The sequence below is a fragment of the Macrotis lagotis genome, chromosome 2 (assembly GCF_037893015.1).
Source record: "Macrotis lagotis isolate mMagLag1 chromosome 2, bilby.v1.9.chrom.fasta, whole genome shotgun sequence".
Lineage (NCBI taxonomy): Eukaryota > Metazoa > Chordata > Mammalia > Peramelemorphia > Peramelidae > Macrotis > Macrotis lagotis.
In genome coordinates, this window is record NC_133659.1 from 206,198,124 (window position 1) to 206,222,637 (window position 24,514).

General features: G+C 36.3%; 1 long non-coding RNA gene across 1 annotated transcript; it reads right to left on the reverse strand.

Moving 5' to 3' along the window:
* Positions 1-1,761: 1,761 nt before the first annotated feature.
* Positions 1,762-23,420, reverse strand: LOC141511418 (uncharacterized). Its single transcript, XR_012475328.1, has 3 exons — positions 23,338-23,420; positions 18,253-18,379; positions 1,762-1,841 (listed from the first exon to the last, which is right to left on the reverse strand). It is a non-coding gene; the product is annotated as an uncharacterized LOC141511418 (long non-coding RNA).
* Between the last annotated feature and the right edge of the window lie 1,094 nt (positions 23,421-24,514).

The window sequence follows — 24,514 nt, forward strand, 5'->3', positions numbered from 1 at the left end:
GACTATTGCAGTAGCTTTCTTGGCTTCCCTATCTCAAGTCTCTTCCCACTTAGCTCTCAAACTGATTTTCTTAAAGTGCAGGTTTGACTATGCCATCCATTCAGGAAAGCACAGAAACTCCCTGATACTTATTATTATTATTATTCTATGATCATATATAAAAAAACTTCTGTTCACCTTTTCAAATATTTTACAATCTTGCCTCTTCCTACCTTTCCAGTTATACCTCTCCATGTACTCTTCAGTTTGATGACATTGGTTTCCTTGTTTTATCCCATAGAACATTCCAGTTCCTGACTCTAGATTGCCTCCTTGTTTCCCTAGTTTCCTTCAAGTCCTAGCTAAAATTCTACCTCCTGCAAGAAAACTTTCCTGGCCCTCCTTATTCTTAGTACCTTTTCTTTGAGATTTCTTCTGATTTTTTCCCCTATAGATATCATCTTTGTATATATAGTTGTTTGTAGTTTGTCACCCCCCAATAGATTGTGAGCTCTTTGAGGAATTATTGTTATTTTTTTTTGCTTTTCTCTGTGTCTCCAGTTCTTGGTATAGTATGTGGGACATGGCAGATGCTTAATAAATTCTTGTTGTCTTGTATTAAAAAGGCCAAGTCAGGAAACCATTTCTGAGAGCCAACAAACCACTGCCCCAATTTAGACATGGATTTGGAGGATTGTAATATAACATTTTGGTCTCTAGCTTTCCTGAGGACACAGTAGGTTGTTCAGAACCCACTTTAAAGAGTATAATTTGGTCACATACATTTTGTGTATGGGTTTTCTCCATTTTCTTTCTCCAGTGCAGACTCTGAATTACCACATAATCACTCATTCCAAGAGTCCTTTTGCCAGCAAATACAGGAATTGAAATAGGTAGCAGAAACTGATTAAATTTCTTTCTCATTTTAAAATGGCAGAGAGCACTCATTCAGATTGTTTTAATAATTATGCTAATTTGTTTTGGTCAAGTCACTCTTCCTCTTTCTCAACTTCTATTTCCTTAATCTGTAAAAAACAGGAAGTTGGATTAGAAAGAGTATCTTTTCCAATTCTGAATTTCTGATCTTGTGATACAGGGCTTTAAAGTTTATAGAATACTTTATAGACATTATTTCATTGGCACAATAACCTGATCAGTGAAATAGTTATCATCATAATTTTATCATTTGGAGAATACTGAGACTCAAAGAGATGCTGCCAGTGTCGGAGGCAAGATTTGAATTCAGATTTTTTCTTTTCTGATTCTATAGACTGCTGTTCATTTTTTCTACTGAAACCAGAACATTAAATATTTTCTCCAAGCACCTCACTTCCAGGGGCCAGAGCTTCCAAGGATTGATGCCACCACAAGTGATGTCACTGGAGACTATGGGGAGGCAGAATTGAGCAATTCAGATTGTTGTTGGTGCTTCTTCCTCAGTTGACCCTCCTTCCAATGCCAAAGTGACTTCTGGGGTATTCTCTCTTGAAAGGAGACCTTGGCTTATAGAGAATGAGGTGTAATGACTTCCAAGAGAGAATGAATTGCTGTTTTAGAAGTCCCCATGGGCATTGGTATTTGAAAATAAAGAGACTGTCCTTTTAATAGAGATTTACCATCAGAGGGGTATTCTCTCGACCCTTCAAAATGAATCTTTCTTAAATATTCCTTCTAAAAGGGCTCTGCATTTGTTTCAAGGATGTCTAGAAACTCTGATCATTTCTCTCCTTTTCCAGCATCACACCCTTAAGATTTACAGCCAGGAAGTGATCATTCCCTTATTACCTGGGTTCTGAGGCCATTTAAGACAAAAATTCTCAGTCTGAAGTCCACAGACCATAGATTTCAGCGGGATCTGTGAACTTAAAGGGGAAAAAAATTACATCATATTAGAACCAACTAATTACATCTCTAAATTAAATTTAGCATTTCCTTCAATTATCTAAAAGAATTCTTCTTAGAAATTGTCCCATAGGCTTTAGACTGCCAAAGGGATCTATGACATACTAAAAAGTTAAGAACTCCTGATTTAAATATTCTTTACTTTTTTGGCAGAGTCCAAGGCATAATCAGTTTCCTTCTGAGACCACACTTTGCTATGCTCTCCATAAACCATCAGAAACATAGACTATTAGAGTCAGAAAGAATCTTGGTCCACAGGTGTTCTCTTAATGATTTTCTTTACCATGGATTCTTTTGGCAAACTGGAAAAGTCTATGATCCCCTTTTCAGACCAATGCTTTTAAAAAAATACACAAGAAGAAAAAGCTAAATTTCAGATAGAGATTACTGAAAATAAAGGTATAATTCTCCCTTCTTCTCCCCATCCAAATTCACAGACTCACTGACATTATTCATGGACCCTTTAGGAGGATGATAGACCTCAGGTTAAAAACTCCTGATCTAGCCAGTTGGAACAAGGATTAGTTTATCTGCCAGTTCTATGGAGAGGGGAGGAGTTTATGATAAAATGAGATAGAGAACACTATAAAATGCAAAATGGATAATTTTGATTACATTAAATTAGAAAGGTTTTATACAAATAAAACCAATGCAATCAAAATTAGAAGGAATGCAGAAAGCCAGGAAACAATTTTCACAGATAGTGTTTCTGATAAAGGACTCATTTCTAAAATATACAGAAAACTGAATTAAATGTATAAGATTACAAGTCATTCTATGATTGATAAATATTCAAAGGATATGAACTGACAGTTTTCAGATGAAGAAATTAAAACTGTAAGTCATATAAAAATGCTCCAAATCATTATTGATTAGAGAAATACAAATTAAAACAACTCTGAAGTATCACTTCTCACTTGTCAGATTGGCTAAAATGACAAATGATCAATATTGGAGGGGCTGTGGGAAAACTGAGACACTGATACACTATTGGTAGAGTTGTGAATTGACCCAATTTTTCTGGAGAATATTTTGGAACTATGCCTGAAGGGCAATAAAATTGTGCCTACTCTTAAATCCAGTAATACTACTACTAGGTCTATAATCCAAAGAGATCTTAAAAAAAGGGAAAAGACCCACATGCACAAAAATATTTATAGCAGCTCTTTTGGTAGTGGCAAAGAATTGAAAATTTAGGGGATGCTCACTGGAAAATGACCGAAAAATTATGGTATATGAACATGATGGAACACTATTGTTCTGTAAGAAATCATGAGTGACAAGACTTCAGAAAAACTTGGAAAGACTTTCATGAACTGATGCTGAATGAGGATGGAAGAATCAGGAGAACATCATACACATTAACAGCAACACTGTGAGATGACCAACTATGATGAATTTGGCTCTTCTCAGAAATTCATTAATCAAGGACAATCCTAAAAGAATTTGTGATGGAAAATGTCATCCACATCCAGAGAAAAAACTGTGAAGTCTGAATATAAACCAAAGCTTAGTTTGATATACATATATTCACTGTTTAAAACTTGTTTTATTTTTTCTTTCTTTCTTATATTTTTTCCCCTTTAGAACTGATTCTTCTTTCAGAAAATAAGACTACTATGAAAATATGTTAAACGGTGTACTACATCAGATTACTCACTGTGGTAGGGAGGGTGGTAGAAAAATGTGGAACTCAAAAGCTTACAAAGGATGAATGCCAAAAATTAGTCTTGCATGTGATTGAAAAAAATAAAATTAAATGACATTAAAAAAAACTCCTGGCCCAGTCCAACCATCTTATTTTACAGATGAGAGAGTTGAGACTTACATGGAAAGGGACCTAGCTAATTAATAACAGAGCAGGCAGTTAGACCTTAGTTCACCCAACTTTTAGGGTTCTTACCATTCATGACTTGGAGGTATTGGGATCAGATATTTATTTTATCCTAGCATTGGAAAGAATTGGGTTTGTCTAAAAAAAAAAAGGAAGAGTTGGGTTTGAATCTTCCTTCAAATAACAATAGGCTGCTATCTGTTTGACCCTGAACTTTTGGACTATTTGTGCCTGACCTATGCTAGAACCTTCCAAGCTTGCACTGGAAGATCAGATGATCAGCATGCAATGTAATACACCTTGACCTCCACATAGTGTTATCATTTTAGTTCCCTTTAAGAATGAAGGACAACATCAACTGACCAAATCACTTAACTTCTAATATCTGCAAAATGGGGATAATAACACTTACCCTTCAGGGTTGTTAGGAAGATCAAATGAGATAATGGTTGTGAAGGCATTTTTATCAGAGAAAATCAGAGACCATCAGAGCATGAAGGGACATTTCAGGTTAAATAGTCCAACTTCTTCATTTTATAATTGAGGCAATGGAGGGATAGAGAGCAGAAGCTTAATGGAGGGGAAGTGATGGTGGTGGGATTTCATTGTAGGGGCCAGTCCTCCCTATGTTCACCTCTTCCCCCAAGCCTCCATCCTCACTTTCCTCGCCTGAACTAGCCCAAGCTGCCAATTCACAGGGGAGGGGAGGGGAATGGGGGGGATGTGAAATTGACAAAGTTAATGGAAGACAAGAAAGGACAGGCTCGGATTGAGATTCTCTCATTCAATGAACAAAGTGCATTAGAAATTGATTTTTTTCCCCCTTCTATTTACTATAGTTTTTTCCCCTCTGGTGCAGAGAAGAAAGGCTTTGCATCAAGATTAGTTGTTCCAAAGTGAGACTTCAATTTGCTCAGTGTGTTTATTATTACCAGAACCCAAATACCATTCACAATAACTTGGGTTTTTTTTCTCTGCCTATAGGAAAATGGAGCAAAGCCACGAGGCCAAGAAGGGGCAATCAATTCTTCCCCAGTGGCGGGTCAGGTCCTTGGCAAGGATCTTACAGAGTAGAACTGAGACTTTTTAGAAGTGCCTGTTCTCTTTAGAAAGCAATTTTCCAAACAGATCATCTCTATGCTTCCCCTTTGGTGGATTGCTTTATGACTGAGGACAGCCGCCTCTGGGCTGATGAGTCCAGGTGGGGAACCAGAGAATCTAGCTTTGGCACAAATGAACTGTTAGAAAACCAAGATCAGCTTTCATGCAAATTTCCTTAAGTGGAAAAAGAACAAATAATGGGGAGGAAAAGAGGAGAGTAAAGAAAGGTACTGGGGGTGGGGAGCACTGAGAAGAGCAGACACTCTGATAGGGATGAAACAAAATATATGTGAATTTTTTTCTTTAAAGTTTCCCCTCAGGATTCTGCAATACTAGAATATTATTTGTAAATAAATGAATGTGACTTTAAAACAAAACACAATAAAACCTGTTACTGAGGAAGTAGGCACTCAGAATACCAAATGTGGGAAGGGAGACCAGCCAATTTGCTCCCACTGTACAGATGGGGAAATGAGGTGTAGGATAATGCCATGTTCTAGGGCCCCTGAGGATTAAATGCCCTCCCTTGTTTCCAAAGGTTGTTTGTAATCAGTGGTGAATTCAGTAAACTTAGCAAAATAAATTTGGCCATTAAGGACTGTGAAGATTGAATTATCTATTGCTTGAATGATTTTTTTTTTCATTTTTTAGACTAGTTGTTTGAGGGGCATGAAGACACAATTTCAGTATCATGGTTGTAAAGTCTCCAGAGTGGTTTATCTGAGATCCATGACGGAGCTCTGGAGAAGACAAGGCCCAATATGTATACTTTGCCCTCTGTTCCCTCATCTTCAATAACTAAGTCTTAGAGTTTCCAGAAAGACAACACAATGATTTCCACCCAACCTTTTCCTTCTGTAACTCCAACTAGATACCAACATGAACCTTTCATCAAAAGATCTAAAAGAGATTAACTAATTTCTCTGAATTCCCATAGTCTTTTGTCTGAAGCTCTCCTATGAACATCTTTTTGCTTTAAACTGACATTTAGCTGGCATTTATAGATTTCAAAGTGCTTAAATCTTTAACAACCTCTATCAGGTAGATGCTATATCAATCTACAAGTATTTATTAAGCATCTGCTATACTCTAGGCACTGTACTAAGTACGGGTGATACCAATACAAAGAATGAAACAATTCCTACTCTTTTGTATGTGTTTTTAATTTTTTAATTGCTATTTTATTTTATTTTTTTCCCAATTACATTCAAAGATAGCATACAACATTCATCTTTTTGAAGGCTTTTGAGTTTCACAATTCCTACTCTTTTTTTAAGGTTTAATTTGCAAGGCAATGGGGTTAAGTGTCTTGCCCAAGGCTGCACAGCTAGGTAATTATTAAGTACCTGAGGCTAGATTTGAACTCAGGTACTCCTGACTCCAGGACCAGTGCTCTATCCACTGCACCACAATTTCTACTCTTAAGAAACTTTCATTCTACTAGGAAAGAAAATACAAGGACAAGGAGGTACAAGCTGAAGCCCAAAAGAGAATACTGATACCCAAAATGAGTCTTTGTTACCCTAAATGAGCTAATTATTCTTGAGCATCCTCACATAATCTATTAAACTACCCCTGCCCCAACCCCATCCCTTTTTAACATGCACTCCATGGCTTGTTTCCCCATGTAAGCAATAACATATTTCCCCAATAGCTGCTTTTCCCTTAAGGATCAGACTGGTTTTGCAATAATTCTGCAACTGTATAATAAAACTTATATATCCCTTATATTTCTGAGTCTTGAGTCTCTCTGGATTTCATTCACTATTCAAGCTCTTTCAAACTTCATCAAATCAGGTTTCCGGAGTCTAAGTCTAGAGAACTATGTACTGTGCCATCTATCTGCCCAGCCTGGGACATAGTAGAATTTTTTTTCCCCTTTTTTTTAAAAAAAATTTTTGCAAGGCAAATGGGGTTACGTGGCTTGCTCAAGACCACACAGCTAGGTAATTATTAAGTGTCTGAGGCTGGATTTGAACTCAGGTACTCCTGACTCCAGGGCCGGTACTCTGTACCACCTAGCTGCCCTGCCATAGTAGAATCTTAATAGTGATTGTATAACTAAAAATAGAAGATAATTTAAGAGAGAAGACACTAGCAATTGAGGTGATCAGGAAAGGGGTTCTTCACCTGGAGTCTGTTTACTTGTTTTAAAAATATTTCAAAGGAGTTCTGGCCAATATGACAGAGAAAAGACACACTATGCTAAGGTTTCCTGGTTTCCCCTCAAAAATAACATGAAAGAAACCTCTTAACAGAAATTTGATCCACAAAACCCAGAAAAAGAAGCTAGGTGAAGAACATCTACCTCAAGGTCTGTCTCAAGGGACCGTGGGTGAACTGGGAGTGGAGAGCAGACAGCAGGGATAGCAGTGCTGGGGTGAAGGTCTAAGTCTTGGAAGCTTTGATGAGTGTCAGGTCCAAGGACCAACTTAAGCTACAGAACCTTTGGCTGGGGTAGCAGAGGTCTGGTGAGCCCCAGTGGGGTTGGAGGGCAAGTTCCAGCACAGAGTTTCAGAGCATAGCTAGACATCAACCTGCAGGGGGGCCTGAGCTCCATACTTTTAGCAGAGCCCTCTTCCCAGAACAAACAGTAACTACCCCTCCACCCCCCTCAGGCTCAGGTGTGGGCACCAGAATTCCCTCAGCTGAAAGGGAGATTTAACTACCTTCCTCAGGGCCCATCCCAATGTTTAAGGACAATTCAGACTCCCTCCAGCCCTAGGGAGAGAGCCTCAAACACTCCAGAGAAACAACCAGTGACACCTGCTGGCCAGCCCACTTGGAGCTACTAAGCCAAGTGAACAAAGACTCTAGGGTATTCAAAAGCAAACCTCTGAGAACCAGCCCCTCCCCCAACACAAATTCCTAGGAAAATGAAGAAAGGCCAGTTTGGAAAGGGAGGCTCATTGAGAATTACTTTGAAAGCACAGATTCTAACCCAGAGAGATATAGAAATTCTGAGGAGAATGTGAACTGGTATCCATCCAAGAAAGACTTCCTTGAAGAAATCAGGAAGGAATTTAAAAATCTATTGGAAAAATTGGGAAAAGAAACTCAAGAGAAAATTAACATCTTGCAACAAGAAAATAAATCCTTGGAAAATACAATTGGACAAATACAAAATGAGAATAATTCTCTCAGATCCTCAAATGATCAAAGGGAACTCTTACAAAAATAGAATTGACCAACTGGAAAAGGAGTTGCAAAAGGTAAATGAAGAAAATTCTTCCCTAAAAAAAGAATGGAGTCTATGGAAACCAATGACTTCATGAGACAAGAATTTGTTAAACAAAACAAAAAAAAATTGAAAAAAAAAATAGAAGAAAATGTTAAATACCTCATTAGCAAACCCACTGACCTCAAGAATAGATCAAAGAAAAATAACTTAAAACTTATTGGTTTTCCTGAAAACACTGAAGAGATAAAAAGCCTGGATTCAATATTAGAGGATTCAGTGATGGAAAACTGCCCTGATATCATGGAACCAGAGGGCAAAATAGTTATTGAAAAAAATAAATCGATCCCCTCTGGAAAGGGATCCCAAATTGAAAACACCAAGGAATATTGTAGCCAAATTCTAGAACTATCAGATAAAAAAGAGAAAATCCTTCAAGCAGCCATAAAGAAACAATTTAAATACCAAGGAGCCACAGTAAGAATTACATTGGACCCAGCAGCATTAACATTAAAGGATCAAAGGGCCTGGAATGCAATATTCTGAAAAGCAAGGGAGCTTGGAATGCAGCTAAGAATCCACTATCTGGCAAAGCTGAGCCTTCTCTTCCAGGGCAAAAAATGAACATTTAATGAAATAGGAGACTTCCAACTTTTCCTGATGAAAAGACCAGAGCTTAATAGAAAATTTGGGCTTCAAACAGGAGATTCAAGAGACACATGAAAAGGTAAAATAAAAGGGGGTAAAGAAAAAAACTGCTATCCAATAAGATGAAACTGGCTATATACCCATCTGGGAGAAAGATTCTCATAATTCTTGAGAATTGTAACTCTATCAGAGAGAATAAAGTTAGCCAGAAGTGAAGGGCACTCATGACTTTTCTGTGATTCAGATAGAATGATTTAAAAACAATACCTCCTTAAAAAGGGGGACAGTAAGGCATCAGGAGGATGAAGGAGATTGAATGGGGGTAAATCTTATTACATTATGAGATACAAAAAACCTATTGCAATAGAGGGGAAGAAGCGAGAGGGTGAGAACCTTCTCAATCTTACTCTCATTAGATTTGTCTTAAAGTTAACATATACAAACTCAGTTAAGAAACTTATCTTACCTTTCAAGTATTAAAAGAAGAAAAGGGGAGGGGAGAAGAAAAGGGGACTAACAGAACGAAGGTAAGGAAGAAGGGGCAAAGGGAAAGGGGAAAGAAAGGTGAGGGGTTAGCTATAGGAGGGCAAACACACTGAAGGTGGTGGTATAAAGAAACAAAATACTGGGGAATATGGATAAGTGAAAAAAGGGAGGAAATCTAAACAGAGAGAAGATAGTATGGAGAGCAAGAAAGAGTAATTATAATTTTGAATGTGAATGGGATGAATTTTCCCTTAAAATGTAAGCAAATAGCAGACTGGATTAAAAACCAGAATCCTACCATATGCTGCTTACAAGAAACTCATTTGAAGCAGAGAGATACATATGCAGTAAAGGTAAAAGGTTGTAACAAAATATATTTTGCTTCAACTGAAGGGAAAAAAGCAGGGTAGCAATCCTTATCTCAGATAAAGCCACTGTAAAAATAAATAGCATTGAAAGAGATAAGGAGGCAAACTATATCCTCCTAAAAGGTACCATAGACAATAAAGTAATTTTGATACAAAATATGTATGTACCCAATGGTATAGCATCCAAATTCTTAGAGGATAAGTTGAAGTAGTTACAGGAAGATATAGATAGCAAAACTCTACTGGTGGGAGACTTCAAACTCCTGCTCTCAGATTTAGATAACTCTAATCACAAAATATACAAGAAGGAAGTTAAAGAGGTAGATTGTTAGAAAACCTAGATATGATAGACTTATGGAGGAAATTGAATGGGGATAGAAAGGAATATGCTTTTTTTCCTGCAGTATATGGCACTTACACAAAAATTGACCATGTACTAGGGCATTAAAAACCTAATGATCAATTGCAGAAAGGCAGAAATAGTGACTACATCTTTCTCAGATCATAATGCAATAAAAATCATATGCAGTACTGGGCCAGGGAGATATAGACCCAGAACTAATTGGAAACTGAATAACCTCATTTTAAGGAAAGAATGGATCAAACAACAAATTATAGAAAGAATGAATTATTTCATCCTAGATAATGACAATAATGAAACAACATACCAAAACCTGTGGGCTTCACTCAAGGCAGCTGTCAGGGGATATATTATATCTTTAAATGCTTACATGAATAAATTAGAGAAAGAGGAAATCAATGAACTAAATATACAACTAAAAAAATTAGAGAAAGAACAAATTAATAACACCTAATTAAATACCAAATAGAAAATCTAAACATTAAAGGAGAACTTAATAAATTCAAAAGCAAGAAAACTATTGAACTAATAAATAAAATCAAGAGCTGGTTTTATGAAAAAACCAATAAAATTGATAAATCTGTGGTCAATTCGATAAAAAAAGAAAGAAAACCAAATTGCTGGTATCATCAATGAAAACGGTGAACTCACCACCAATGAGGAGGAAATTAAAATAATAATTTGGAATTATTTTGCACAACTGTATGCTAATAAATTTGATAATCTAAGTGAAATGGGCAATTATTTACAAAAATATAAGTTGAGCAGGTTAAATGAACAGGAAATTAAATACTTAAATAATCTTATCTCATAAAAAGAAATTCAACAAGCCATTATTGAACTCCCTAAGAAAAAATCTCTAGGGCCAGATGCATTCACAAGTGAATTCCATCGAACATTTTTTAACTTTTTATTAAAGATATTATTTGAGTTTTACAAATTTCCCCCCCAATCTTACCCCCGCCCATGGAAAAGAATATGTCAGTCTTTGTTTCCATGTTGTATGTTGATCCAAATTGAGTGTGATGAGAGAAATCATATTCTTAAAGAAGAGACAAGAAATCTAAGAGGTAACAAGATCAGACAATAAGATATCTGTTTTTTTCTACATTAAAGGGAATAGTCCTTGAACTTTGTTCAAACTCCACAGCTCCTTATCTGGGTACAGATGGCACTCTCCTTTACAGACAGCCCATAGTTGTTCCTGATTGTTGCACTGATGGAATGAGCGAGTCCTTCAAGGTTGCTCATCACTCCCATGTTGCAATTAGGGTATACAGTGTTTTTCCAGTTCTGCTCATCTCACTCAGCATCAGTTCATACAAATCCCTCCAGGCTTCCCTGAAATCCCATACCTCCCGATTTCTAATAGAACAATAGTGTTCCATGACATACATATACCACAGTTTGCTAAGCCATTCTCCAATTGAAGGACATTTACTTGATTTCCAATTCTTTGCCACCACAAACAGGTCTGCTATAAATATTTTTGTACAAGTGATGTTTTTATCCTTTTTCATCATCTCTTCAGGGTAGAGACCCAGTAGTGGTATTGCTGGGTCAAAGGGTATGCACATTTTTGTTGCCCTTTGGGCATAGTTCCAAATAGCTCTCCAGAAAGGTTGGATATAGTGTCCCAGATTTCCCACAACCCTTCCAACAATGATCATTATCCTTTCTGGTCATATTGGCCAATCTGAGAGGTGTGAGGTGGTACCTCAGAGGTGCTTTAATTTGCATTTCTCTAATAAGTAATGATTTAGAGCAATTTTTCATATGGCTATGGATTGCTTTGATCTCCTCATCTGTAAATTGCCTTTGCATAGCCTTTGACCATTTGTCAATTGGGGAATGGCTTTTTGTTTTAAACAATATGACTCAGTTCTCTGTATATTTTAGAAATGAGTCCTTTGTCAGAATCATTAGTTGTAAAGATTGCTTCCCAATTTACTACATTTCTTTTGCTCTTGGTTACAGTGGTTTTATCTGTGCAAAAGCTTTTTAATTTAATGTAATAGAAATCATCTAATTGTTTTTGGTGATGTTCTCCAACTCTTCCTTAGTCATAAACTGCTCCCCTTTCCATAGATCTGACAGGTAAACTAGTCCTTGATCTTCTAATTTGCTTATAGTATTGTTTTTTTATGTCTAAGTTCTGTAACCATTTGGATCTTATCTTGGTAAAGGTATTAGGTGTTGGTCTAATCTAAGTTTCTTCCATACTAACTTCCAATTATCCCAGCAGTTTTTATCAAAGAAGGAGTTTTTATCCCAATGGCTGGACTCCATCAAACATTTAAAGAAAAATTGGTTCCAATTTTATGTAAACTCTTTGGAAAAATAGATGAAGATGGAACGCTGCCTAACTCTATGACACCAATATGGTGCTGATACCTAAACCAGGAAGAGTTAAAACAGAGAAAGAAAATTGTAGACCTATGTCCCTGATGAATATAGATGCAAAAATCTTAAATAAAATCTTAGCAAAAAGATTACAAGTTATCACAATTTAATCACAGGAATACAGGGTTGGTTCAATATTAGGAAAACTTTAAGTATAATTATATCAATAACAAACACCAGAAATCATATGATTATATCAATAGATGCTGAAAAAGCTTTTGACAAAATACAGCACCCATTCCTACTAAAAACAGAGAGCATAGGAATAAATAGATTGTTCCTTAGAATAATAAGCAGTATCTATTTGAAACTATCAACAAGCATTATATGCAATGGGGATACACTAGAGTCATTCCCAGTAAGATCAGGGGTGAAACAAGGATGCCCATTAACACCACTACTATTCAATATTTTATTAGAAATATTAGCTTCAGCAATAAGAGAAGAAAGAGAAATTGAAGGAATTAGAATTGGGAAGGAAGAGACAAAACTCTTACTCTTTGCAGATTACATGATGGTATATCTAGAGAATCCCAAATAATCATCTAAAAAACTACTAGAAATAATTAACAACTTTAGCAAAGTTGCAGGATATTAAATTAACCCTCATAAATCCTCAACATTTCTATATATGATTAGCAAGATGCAACAGAAAGATCTAGAAAGAGGAATCCCATTCAAAGTAACCTCAGACAATATAATATACCTAGGGGTCTACCTGCCAAGTCAGACTCAGAAACTTTTTGAAAACAATTACAAAACACTTCTCACACAAATAAAATCAGATTTAAATAAGTGTGCAAATATCAGCTGCTCATGGATAGGCTGAGCTAATATAAAAATGTGATAATTCTACCAAAATTAAACTACTTATTTAATGCCCTACCAATCAAAATTCCAAAAAATTTCTTTTAATGAGTTAGAAAAAATTGTAAGTAAATTCATATGGAGAAATAAAAAGTCAAGAATTTCCAGAGATTTAATGGAAAAAAAGTACAAAAGAAGGTGACTTAGCCCTACCAGATCTAAAATTATATTATAAAGTATTAGCCATCAAAACTGTCTGGTATTGGCTATGAAATAGAGAGGTGGATCAGTGGAATAGACTAGGTACAATAGCAGGAAATGATTATAGTAATCTGCTGTTTGATAAACCCAAAGAGTCCAGTTATTGTAATAAAAACTCTCTCTTCATTAAAAACTGTTGGGAAAATTGGAAGTTAGTATGGCGGAAACTTGGATTAGACCAACACCTCATACCCTATACCAAGATAAGATCAAAATGGATACAGGATTTAGACATAAAAAATATTATAAGCAAACTAGGAGATCAAAGAATAGTTTACCTGTCAGATCTATGAAAAGGGAAGCAGTTTATAACCAAGGAAGAGATGGAGAACATTATTAAAAACAAACTAGACAATTTTGATTATATTAAATTAAAAAGCTTTTGCACAGACAAAACCACTGTAACCAAGATCAAAAGAGATGTAGTAAATTGGGAAACAATTTTTGCAACTAGTATTTCTGACAAGGACTCATTTCTAAAATATACAGAGAACTGAGTCAAATTTCAAATAATCAAGCCATTCCCCAATTGGCAAATGTTCAAAGATGTGCAAAGGCAATTAACAGATGAGGAAATCCAAATGATCCATAGTCATGAAAAATTGCTCCAAATCACTACTTAATTAAAGAAATGCAAATTAAAGTATCTCTGAGATACCACCTCACACCTCTCAGACTGGATCAGTGTTGGAAGGGATGTGGGAAATCTGGAACACTTGTGCATTATTGGTGGAACTGTGAGCTCATCCAACCTTTCTGGAGAACAATTTGAGACTATGCCCAAAGGGCAACAAAAATGTACATACCTGTTGGGGACTGTTGTGTATGGAAGCATTGTAAACTATCATCACCTGGTGTCCTTGAGCATCAGAGTCTTATAGTGGGAGTGGATTAGGTACTGGGAAAGGTATTTAAGCACTGATGTTTTGGTGAATAAATGGAGCACTTGGAGATCTTGATGGAGTACTTGTCTCCCTTGTCTTCCTTGTCTCCCACCCCTCCAATGCTCACCTGGGGAAGATTGAGGGAGTCCAGAAGGGGACTCAACATAAGAGTCCAGGAAAGGGACTCATCATATGATGTCCAAACTGGGACTCAACATATTGGCGTCTGAACTGGAACTAAAAGTATGGTACCCATAAAGGGATAGGAAGGTGGAGTTATCTGAGTAAAGTCTGGAATAAGGACATAGCAGATACAAGCAAGAGAACCAGGTGACATCCCAGAGAAGAGGATTCTGGAGAAAGTAACAGGCTGATTTGTTATTTAGGGGGCTAATTTTAAACAAAGAGGTATAAAGCGGAAGTGAGAAAGTATTAAGAATTCAGCATTGAGGAATCAGAGGGAAGTAGAGCCTCTGAGGCAGTGCTGCAGGGACAGAGTTATTTCCTCAGCAGGAGTCTGTACCAGCACCATGGATGGGATGCTGCTCCTTTTGGCTATGGCTGCAGGCCTGATTGCGCTTATATGTGTTAAACACAATCCAAACTCCTAAATCTATGGTCAACTTCAGAGACTTTTCGTTGCTGATGCAGACCCTGACACAGACTCTGATGCAGACTTTGACACAGACCCCAACACTGAGAACAAATTGCACTCCAGAAGTCACAACCTGGCTTCACTTCAGTCATTGTTCCAGCAGCAGATGGCTATGAATGGAACACTAGCTGAGTGAAGGTGTCACATGATATTGGACAGTTTGTTACGGTGATGGCTACTGTTCACAAAGTGCAACAATTCCAAATTGTACTGTCAACATCTCAAGTAATTTCAAATGCTTTCTCTCATTCTCTGCTGTTCCCACCCTCTGCAGAGGGAGGGGGGAAGGAGAAGGGAAAGCTTTCTTTTTGGAACTTCAAAACTCAAACCCATGTCTCAAAAACTTATTTTAGAAATTAAGGGACCCCCATGCCTTCTTCCTGGACCCCCATGCCTTCTTCCTGGTTTGGGGAGGAAAGGGGGAGGTTGGTCAATGACTATGTTTTTCAATAGGCTATTGATTGGGAAGCTTTGAAAGGGGAAGAAGATTTTTTTCTGGGATTGGGAAATATGAAATTTGTCTTTCTGTTGATCAGTCTTGATTAGTTATGTGTGTATGTATGTATTTGAACATCTATAGGGCATTTTATATCTCTCTCTCTTGGCCTAGGGAGGTGGGAGAATGTTTCTACATTCTGAGATCTGGTACTGGCCAGGGTATCAGTCTCAGACTGGTAAATGTGATACAAGAGAATTGTTTTCTGTGTTTGTGTTAGTGTCTAAACTCTGAAATAGTTAAGTAAAGTTAAAAGTTATTCCTTTTGGTTTGAATTTTGAATTTGATTGCTTTGAAGGTTTTTTGATGACAAAAGAAAAAACTTTGTAATTTTTGTAAGTTGGGGATAAAATGCATTTCAAGGAATTTAGGAGTATTGGTTTTTACCATTGACATTTGTTTACAATTTATGTGGCATTCATTATGTAATAATTTTGTTTCATAAAAGGACAAGAAGGAGGATATGTTACAGGCAGCACTATAAATTATCTTCACCTGGTGTCCTTGAGCACCAGAGCCTTATCTTACTGAGTGCCACAGGAGTGGGAGTAGATTAGAGAATGGGGAGATATTTAAGCACTGGTATTTTGGTAAATAAATGGAGACCTTGGAGTACTTGGAGATTTTGGAAAACTTGTCCTTATCTTCCTTTTCTCCTGCCCCTTCAACACTCACCTGGAGAAAGACTGAGGGAGTCCAGAAGGGGATTCAATATAAGAGTCCAGAAAATACCACCAATACCACTACTGGGTCTATACCTTGAAGAGATGATGAAAAAGGGTAAAAACATCACTTGTACAAAATATTCATAGTAGCCCTGTTTGTGGTGGCAAAGAACTGGAAATTAAGGGAATGTCCTTCATTTGGGGAATGGCTTAACAAACTGTGGTATATGTATGGCATGGAACACTATTGTTCTATTAGAAACCAGGAAGGATGGGAATTCAGGGAAGCCTGGAAGGATTTTCATGAACTGATGCTGAGATGAGCAGAACCAGAAGAACATTGTACATCCTAACAGCAACATGGGAGTGATGATCAACCTTGATGGACTTGTTCATTCCATCAGTGCAACAATCAGGCACAATTTTGGGCTATCTGTGATGAAAAACACCATCTGTATCCAGAGAAAGAATTGTGGAGTTTGAACAAAGATCAAAGACTATTATCTTTAATTAAAAAAATATCTTATTATGTAATTTTGCTATCTCTTATACTATTTTTCTTCCTTAAGGATATGATTTCTCTCTCATCACATTCAACTTAGATCAGTGTATACCATGGAATCAATGTAAAGACTGACAGTCTACCTTCTGTGGGGGGTAGGGAGAAGGAAGCAAGATTGGAGGAAAATAGTAAAATTCAAAATAAATAAAATCTTTATTTTATTTAAAAAAATATTTCAAGGGGCAAGTAGGTGGTGCAGTGGACAGAGCCCAGACCTGGAGTCAGGAGTACTTGAGTTCAAATCTGGCCTCAGACACTTAATAGTTGCCTAGCTGTGTGACCTTGGAAAAGTCACTTAACCTCATTGCCTTAAATAAATAAAAAATTTAAAATATTTCATTAACTTTTTAAAAAATATAATTGTTTCCTTTGTAATCCTATATATTTATTTTATGCATTTAAAAACATTATTCTGGGAAGGGATCCAGAAACTTCATTAAACTACTAAAGTAGTCGATAAGAATAAAAAGTCAAGAATCCCTGACTTACAATCCCCAATTGATAAACAATCAAAGGGTATGAACAGGGAGTTTTCAAACAAAGAAATGAAAACAGTATATAATCATTTGAAAAAATGCTCCAAATCATTACTGATTACTCTCAAACTGGCTAAGATGACAAAAAAAGGAAAACCATCAGTTTTGTGGAAGTTATGGAAGGATTGGGACATTAATGCAGTGTTGGTGGAATTGTAAGCTAATCCAGCCATTCTGGAGAGCAATATGATACTATGCCCAAATAGAAATAAAACTGATCATAATCTTTGATCCAGCCATATCAATACTAGTCCTATATTCAGTAGAAATAATAAAAAATGGGAAAAGAACCATATGTTCCAAAATTTTCATTGCAGCTCTTTTTGTAGTGGCAAAGAATTGGAAATTAAGGGGATATCTATCAATTGAGGAACTGCTGAACAAATTAAAGTATATGAATTTTATGGAGTACTTTTGTTCTATAAGAAACTATGAATGGCCAGACTCTAGAGAAGTATGGAATGAATTACAGGAAATGACTCTGAGTGAAGGGAGCAGAACCAAGAGAACATTATCAACTTTGATGAATGCAGCTCCTCTTGGCAGTTCAGAGAAATAGGACAACCCTGTTATGGACAATGCTGTCCACACAGAGGAAGAAAAACAAAAGAAAACAAAATAAAAAAAACTATAAGAATATGAATGAACCTTACATACACTTTTTGAAAATTTCTCTCATTTTTTTCTTAGTCCTAATTCCACATACAGAAAATGACTAATCTGTAAACATGTTAAACTCAAATATACATGTATAATATTCAGCAGACTGTTCACTGCTGAGAGGAGTGGGGTGGGAAGGGAGGGTGGAGGGAAATTATGTAACTTAGGAATATGATATGAATGTGGATGAATGTTGAAAAACTTTCATAACATGTATTTGGAAAAATAAAAAAATCAATTGAAACAAAAAGAATCCTTGACTTAGAAAGTGATGCTTGAGGACTATTTTTAAGGAAGAAGGAGATTTGATGAGGTGGAGGTGAGGAAGAAGTACATTCCAGGCATGAGATATGACCAGTTCAAAGGCAGGAAGAGGGAAGATGATGGATCAGACAGAAAACCAATTTGTCTGATAGCAGAGTGTGAGTGAATTAAAGCCCGGGTAATTTGGTGAGAGCTGTCTTACCTTATCAGTCCATAGTTCCCAAAATGCAATTATTGCCAAGATAATTTATTCTTTCCTCTTTCTCTCTTTCCCCATCTTGGATCCTGTTCCTTACTGCCATCCTCTTTGAATAAATTCTCATGCAGACCTAGGGAGGAAATAAAAAAAAATTTCTGAACAAGAACCAATAAGGTTCTAAAGACTGGGACATATACATTCAATCTCTGACACCAAACTTCATTCTTCCTAAAGAAATAGTAGACCTCTACCTCCCCATGTCCTCTTAATCATATCATGTAGCATTGTTATTGCTGTTGTTTGTCCATTTTTGAAGAGGTCGATGACATCAGGAAGGTGATATCTAGACTTGCAAGAAACTCACAAGTAAATTAGCCTTTATCTCCTATGAAGACACAAAAAATTCCTTTTTGGTCTTTAAATAATCCTCAATTTCTTTTTAGCCTTCCTTCTCCCTTTTGGGTATGTGTTGTGTGATTCTTCCATCCCCATTGCTGCCTTAGCTATGTGATAAAGCCTAAGTGAAGTGATAGTTCTTCTTTAAAGAACTCTCCTGGTTCACTTGCTTGATTTTGTAGGTTAATTTTGATTCTGACTTTCCCCTCCAATGTAGCTCCCCAGGGAAGTCAAAAAGGATGGATAGCACTAGAAGTTAATCAACTCAGAGGCTTATTCATTCCTTTGCTCTTTCCTACTTAAGCCCTTTTAGGGAGAAATGCTCTCTTTGAAGCCCAAAGGAGAGTTACTTCCCAGTGTAGAAGTGAAAACTTGGCAGAGTTGATAACAACAACAAATCCAATCAACATACATTTGTTAAAGGCTATTTTAGGTGCTAGATTCTGGGAGAAGAGTCAAAGTTTACTCTGACATAAATAAATTTACAGCATCATAGAGCTGCAAGACATCAACAGAAATCACTCTAATTTTCAATATTACATGAAATTGCATTAGAATGCCTTCTATCTAGAGTTCCAATTGTTCCTAGGTGTTGAGATGATGGTATGTGTGTGGGTACTTTCTCCTTATAGAGATTCCAAAGTCATACATCTCTTTTATACATTACATCCCTATTCTCTGGTCTGGTTTTCAGTTGCCTCATACAAGGACAGCTTACCAAGAACTCTCTTCTTTTCTCATTCATTCATTTATTCATTCATTAATTCTTATTATCAAAAATTAAACACCAAACAAAATGGGCATTTTCAAATAAATAATGCCTTCTTCCCCTCAGGCTCCTCCTTCTGATTTGAAAGCTCTTCCCAGAACTTCCATATAGAGAGGATGTTTTTCAATAGGAATGCAACTGTAACCCCCTTTTCCCTGTGATACTCAGGGATACTGAATATCTTCTCTCCTCTACCTATCAACTTCTTTTTATGTGTTTTCTTCCCCATGAGGGCAGGATCTGTCTTTCTTTTTGACTATTTGTATTCCCAGAACTTAGCAGAGTACTCAGTGTAATCAATACTTGTTGACTGACATAATAGAATAAGAGGCTTGTGTATGAAACTACAAATCACTATTATCTAGCTTTGTTTTTCTTTCAAACACATAATAAATTCAATATGTGCCCTTGTCTATGGGTTTTTTTCCTGACCTTCCTTCTGTTCTCTTGTGTGATTTTTTTTTTTACTCTACCCTTATCACCCCTTTCCTTCCTACCTTCTCCCATTGGGAAAAAAAGTGCTTATAACAAATATTTACGAGCAAGCAAAACAAATTTCTACCTTGGTTGGGTCAAAAAAAGTATGGTTTTTTTTGTTTTGTTTTATTTTTTGCGTGTGTGGTTCCACACATCTCCCAGTAGGTAGATAGTGGGCTTCATCATCAATGCTCTGGAATTATGATTGGTCTTTGCTTTGATCAGTATTTTAAGTTCAAGGATTGTTTTCCCAGTAACTCCTCCCTTTTCCTCTCTACCACTCATATTTTGTATCTGCTTTCCCTCCTTCTTCTTCTTCCCAAGCAGGATGTTAAGAGGCTGGGACTATTGACAATGTTTTTGAAGTACAGACCACCTTTTCTTCTTTATGACTACATCTGGGAAAGATGATTATGTGCTCATAGATTTAGAAATGGAAGGTGGTTATAGGTCATCTAGTTCAAGCCTTTTATTTTGTAGATGACACAACTGAGACCCAAGAGATTAAAATGACTTTCCAAAGGTCCTCTAAGTAGAAAGAGAAAGAACAAGAAATCAATCTCAGGTCCAGTGATTTCAAATCTAGCATTCATTTTGTTGTTTCACTGTGATGTTTCTCTGCCCCAGCAGACTTTGCCTCATGTGTAAAAATTCATAGTTACATCTTTGCTTCTTTCCCAGGTTGTTCAAGCTTCTTTTTCTCATAGGGCTGTCAGACTTCAGCAAGGCCTCACCTCATTGGACCCAGATGGGCAAGTACACATTGGATCCTATTTAGACATGGTTCTATCCCTCTGAAAGGCAGCACCAGCTTCAGGCTTCTGAAAGTACCCCTGATGCTCACTAGGTAACAGGCTAATCTTTTCTAGTGGGAGGAAGATGTGTCAGCTTGTCTGTGGTATTGGCTTTGCTGTTGCAAGTTTAACAAAAGGAAATGTAGGCCACCCTCCCTTCTCTTTCTACTTGTGCTGTTGAATCAACCTGAGGATATTTGCTGACAAGTTCCTTCTCTGATTCCCCCAGATAAGACACATATGTGTATTTTTAGTTTTGAATTGAATTTTCTCTCTCCAAGTTTCTGAACTGTCACACCCTCCCTCCTCACCTTATTCCTTGGGGTCTGATGGCTAGGATAGGTTCAAAGATTTAGAGTCAAGGCATGAGAGATCATCTAGTACAACTGTCTCATTGTACCGCTGAATAGGATCTGGGTTAGAGAGAGAATCTAGGTGTTCTGACTTTAATCAGGGATCTTTTTACTACTCTATTATTAATGCTCATTTCTAGGAATCTAATAAATATATAAATCTAATCAATATATAAAATCATGAAATTATAAAACATGCATTATGAAATTATGAAAAAATTTCTATTGAAAGAATTATACACAAATGATTTTCTTGTGCTGGAGAGCTATTACAACTCATTCTATAGAAATGTTTTCATAATATATACTATATGGACATATATGAACATACATATAGATACATTTTATATATGTGTATATTGGAAAATTTTATATCATCATAATATATTATTTTATGTATCTCTACTCACAAATATAATGTATAGATAGATAAATATATATTTGATTATATTTAATGATATATAAATGTATTTCATATCTGTAGTGAAATTGGCATATAAGCTTCTTTAATTGCTTTTTTTTCTTGTTCTCATTCCCATCACCTAAATCAGACTACATGGGATTCTAGTAAGGTTTACTTCTTACCTACAATGGAGGAAAAATTGTGTGCTTTATTATTTTTTAAGCATTTTATTGATATGTTTAGTTTTTATATCACCTTCATTGCCAAATACATCTCTCTCATATGTTCCCCAGAGAGCCATCTCTTATAACAAAGAATAAAGAGAAAGAGAGAGAGAGAGAGAGAGAGAGAGAGAGAGAGAGAGAGCAGTTCAGCAAAATTAACCATTTTTACTCAGCAGAGTCTGTCAATATATATAGCTGTACATACCCATATTCAGGGTATGCTGGTAAATGTTTAAGAATAAGCTCTCTGAAAAAATGCAAGGTATACTTTTAAATTTAATCGGCACTATTAGGATTTTATTCCATTATTTTCTTAAGTTTAGACAATCAGCAAAACAGTAAATTAATCTATGATTTGCAGCATTTACTAGTTTCCTATGTGTAAATATTCATACTGAAAATTTAAGAATTGACTCAGGTAGGAGCTTGTTCCAGTACTGTCCCGCTAGACCCCCATCTCTTCAAATAAGGAAGATATATTTTTTCCATCTTGTCTTTCTCCTTTTCCTCCTCCTCCTCCTTTTCCTCTTCTTTTTTCTTCTTCATCTATTCTTCAACTTTTCTGCCTTTCTTCTTCTTCATTTCTTTTTCTTCCCCTCTTCTTCCTCTTCTTGTTCACATAAATATGAAAAGACTGTTTGGTACTAGCTAACAGAAGTTATGCCATGTTTGATATCCCCTCTATTTAGAGAAGGTCTATGTGTCCAATATTGATTTAGTTATATTCATTGAAGCAAGGAAGGAAAGACTATACTACTCATAATTAGTATAGCAAAATTCATCTACTCCAGGTATGCAAGGTTAGCAAACTTTCCTAATAGTAATGGCCCTGTGGTTGAAAAGTTGGGAGTTGCAGTTCAAGCCAATTCATGATTGATTGTTCCTAAGCACTTCCACACTCTATAAACCCAGTAATAGCAATCAGATCCAAGGGCAGAGACCCAAAGATCTAAGATCAGAATCAGGGTAAGTAGCCTACATTGTACGCATACTACCATGTGTGCTTGTCTCTGGGACTATAGGACTGGAGAATAGCATCCTTGCATGCTTCTGGGTAATAAACTATCTCACCCATAATCCTTTAAGCATTCATATTCCTTCTTTGTACTTCATCCACAATCTCCTCCTAGCATACAAATATGTGTATATATTTTATATATTGATATATACATATGTACAGACAAACAATTTCTTGTCCTGGAGATATATTTCAATTATTACATAGAATATTTTTCATAGTATGGTATGATATGCTAATTTAATGGTTGGGTGAATTATATATAATTGAAAAAAGTTTGTAGTATAGTGAAAAGAACTAGGACTTGAAATAAGAAAGATTTGGTTTTAAATTGCACCTCTAAAATTTATTAGATGTGTGTCCCTGAGTAAAGTATGCTATTCCTTAGACTCTGTTTCCTCATCTCTAAAATGGGGATTATAAATTATATAGTATTTACCTCACTAGCTATTTTAAGACTTAAAATCCTCTCCTCCTCTGAAGTTCTTGTTATCAAAATTTATCACACAATTTAGTTTCTAATGCAGGTCATCTCCTGGACTCCAGTCATTCTCCCTTCTTTGTGAAGTTCAATCCTTGGCTCACAATCCTTCTCTCCACCCTAACTCTTGCCCTTAGACCAATGGATGTCAGTGTAAATGAAAACATTCTCACCTTCCAGTTTATTAATCAATCCAACTCTTATTACCTCCTTCTCCATTATATATCAGCTGCACATAAGGATGATCACATCTTGTTATTACCATCACTCACATATGGTTGACTTCCATGATCAAGAATTCTGAAATTCCTTTATTCTATCATAATATATTATTCCATCTCTCTTTCTTTGCCTGACTCTTCCTAAATTTATTCTTGTTCTCTCGCTGACCTTCAATCCCTCTATCTCTGAAATCATTTCCAGGCCATTGTCCTTGCCCTGCCCTGGCTACTCTCTCTTCTCTTTTCCATCTAGATCTCTTGGTGAATCAGTTCAACTCTATACTGTCTTCTTCTCTTGAATATTTTATCCCTTTATACCACTGAAGATTTGCCCTTCCAAGCAAATCCTAGCCTTGGATTCTCATCTTCTGCTGCCTTTGCTCCTATTCACACAGGATTGAACAAAGCTGGAGAAAAATCACAAAACTGTGATGAATGGAATCTACTAAAAGTTTACATTAAATAACCTCAACTGAACCCTTACTATAGCAAAGCTATTCTTTTACACCCCTCTAAGTGATTACTGTACCACTCATCACAGTGACTTTTCCAATCCTTTTCACCCCTTCTCAAATGTCTTTCAGTTCTCCCTCTTCTTCCCCTTCAATTAAGGGCCTTATTTCATGTTACTGAAAAAAAAATGAGTTCATTCACAGAGAACTTCTTTTTCTTCCTTTCTCATCACATATCATTCAGAAACTGTCTAACACTATTTCTTGCTTTACCTCTATTTCATATGAAGAGGTAACCTTTCTTGCCAAGGCAAATTCAACATGCATAAATGATCCATTCTATTTCATTGTTTTCAGCAGCATAATCCCACTTTCATCTCTATTTTCTCAATCTTTAATTGCTTCTTATATACTGGCTCCTTTCATACTGCTGACAAACATTCTTATATCTTTCCCATCCTTGAAAACTCTCATCCTTGTACACAACCTAAAATCTTACTTCTTTCTTCCCTTTGGGGGCTAAACAATTTGATAAGGAGGGCTACAATAGGTATCTTCACTTTTTTCCTCTCGCTCTCTTCTAAACCATTTACAATTTAATTTTAGTTTTTTCCCCCAATCACAAGGAAAGATGTTTTTCAACATTTTTTCTTTTGCAAGTTTTTGAATTTCACATT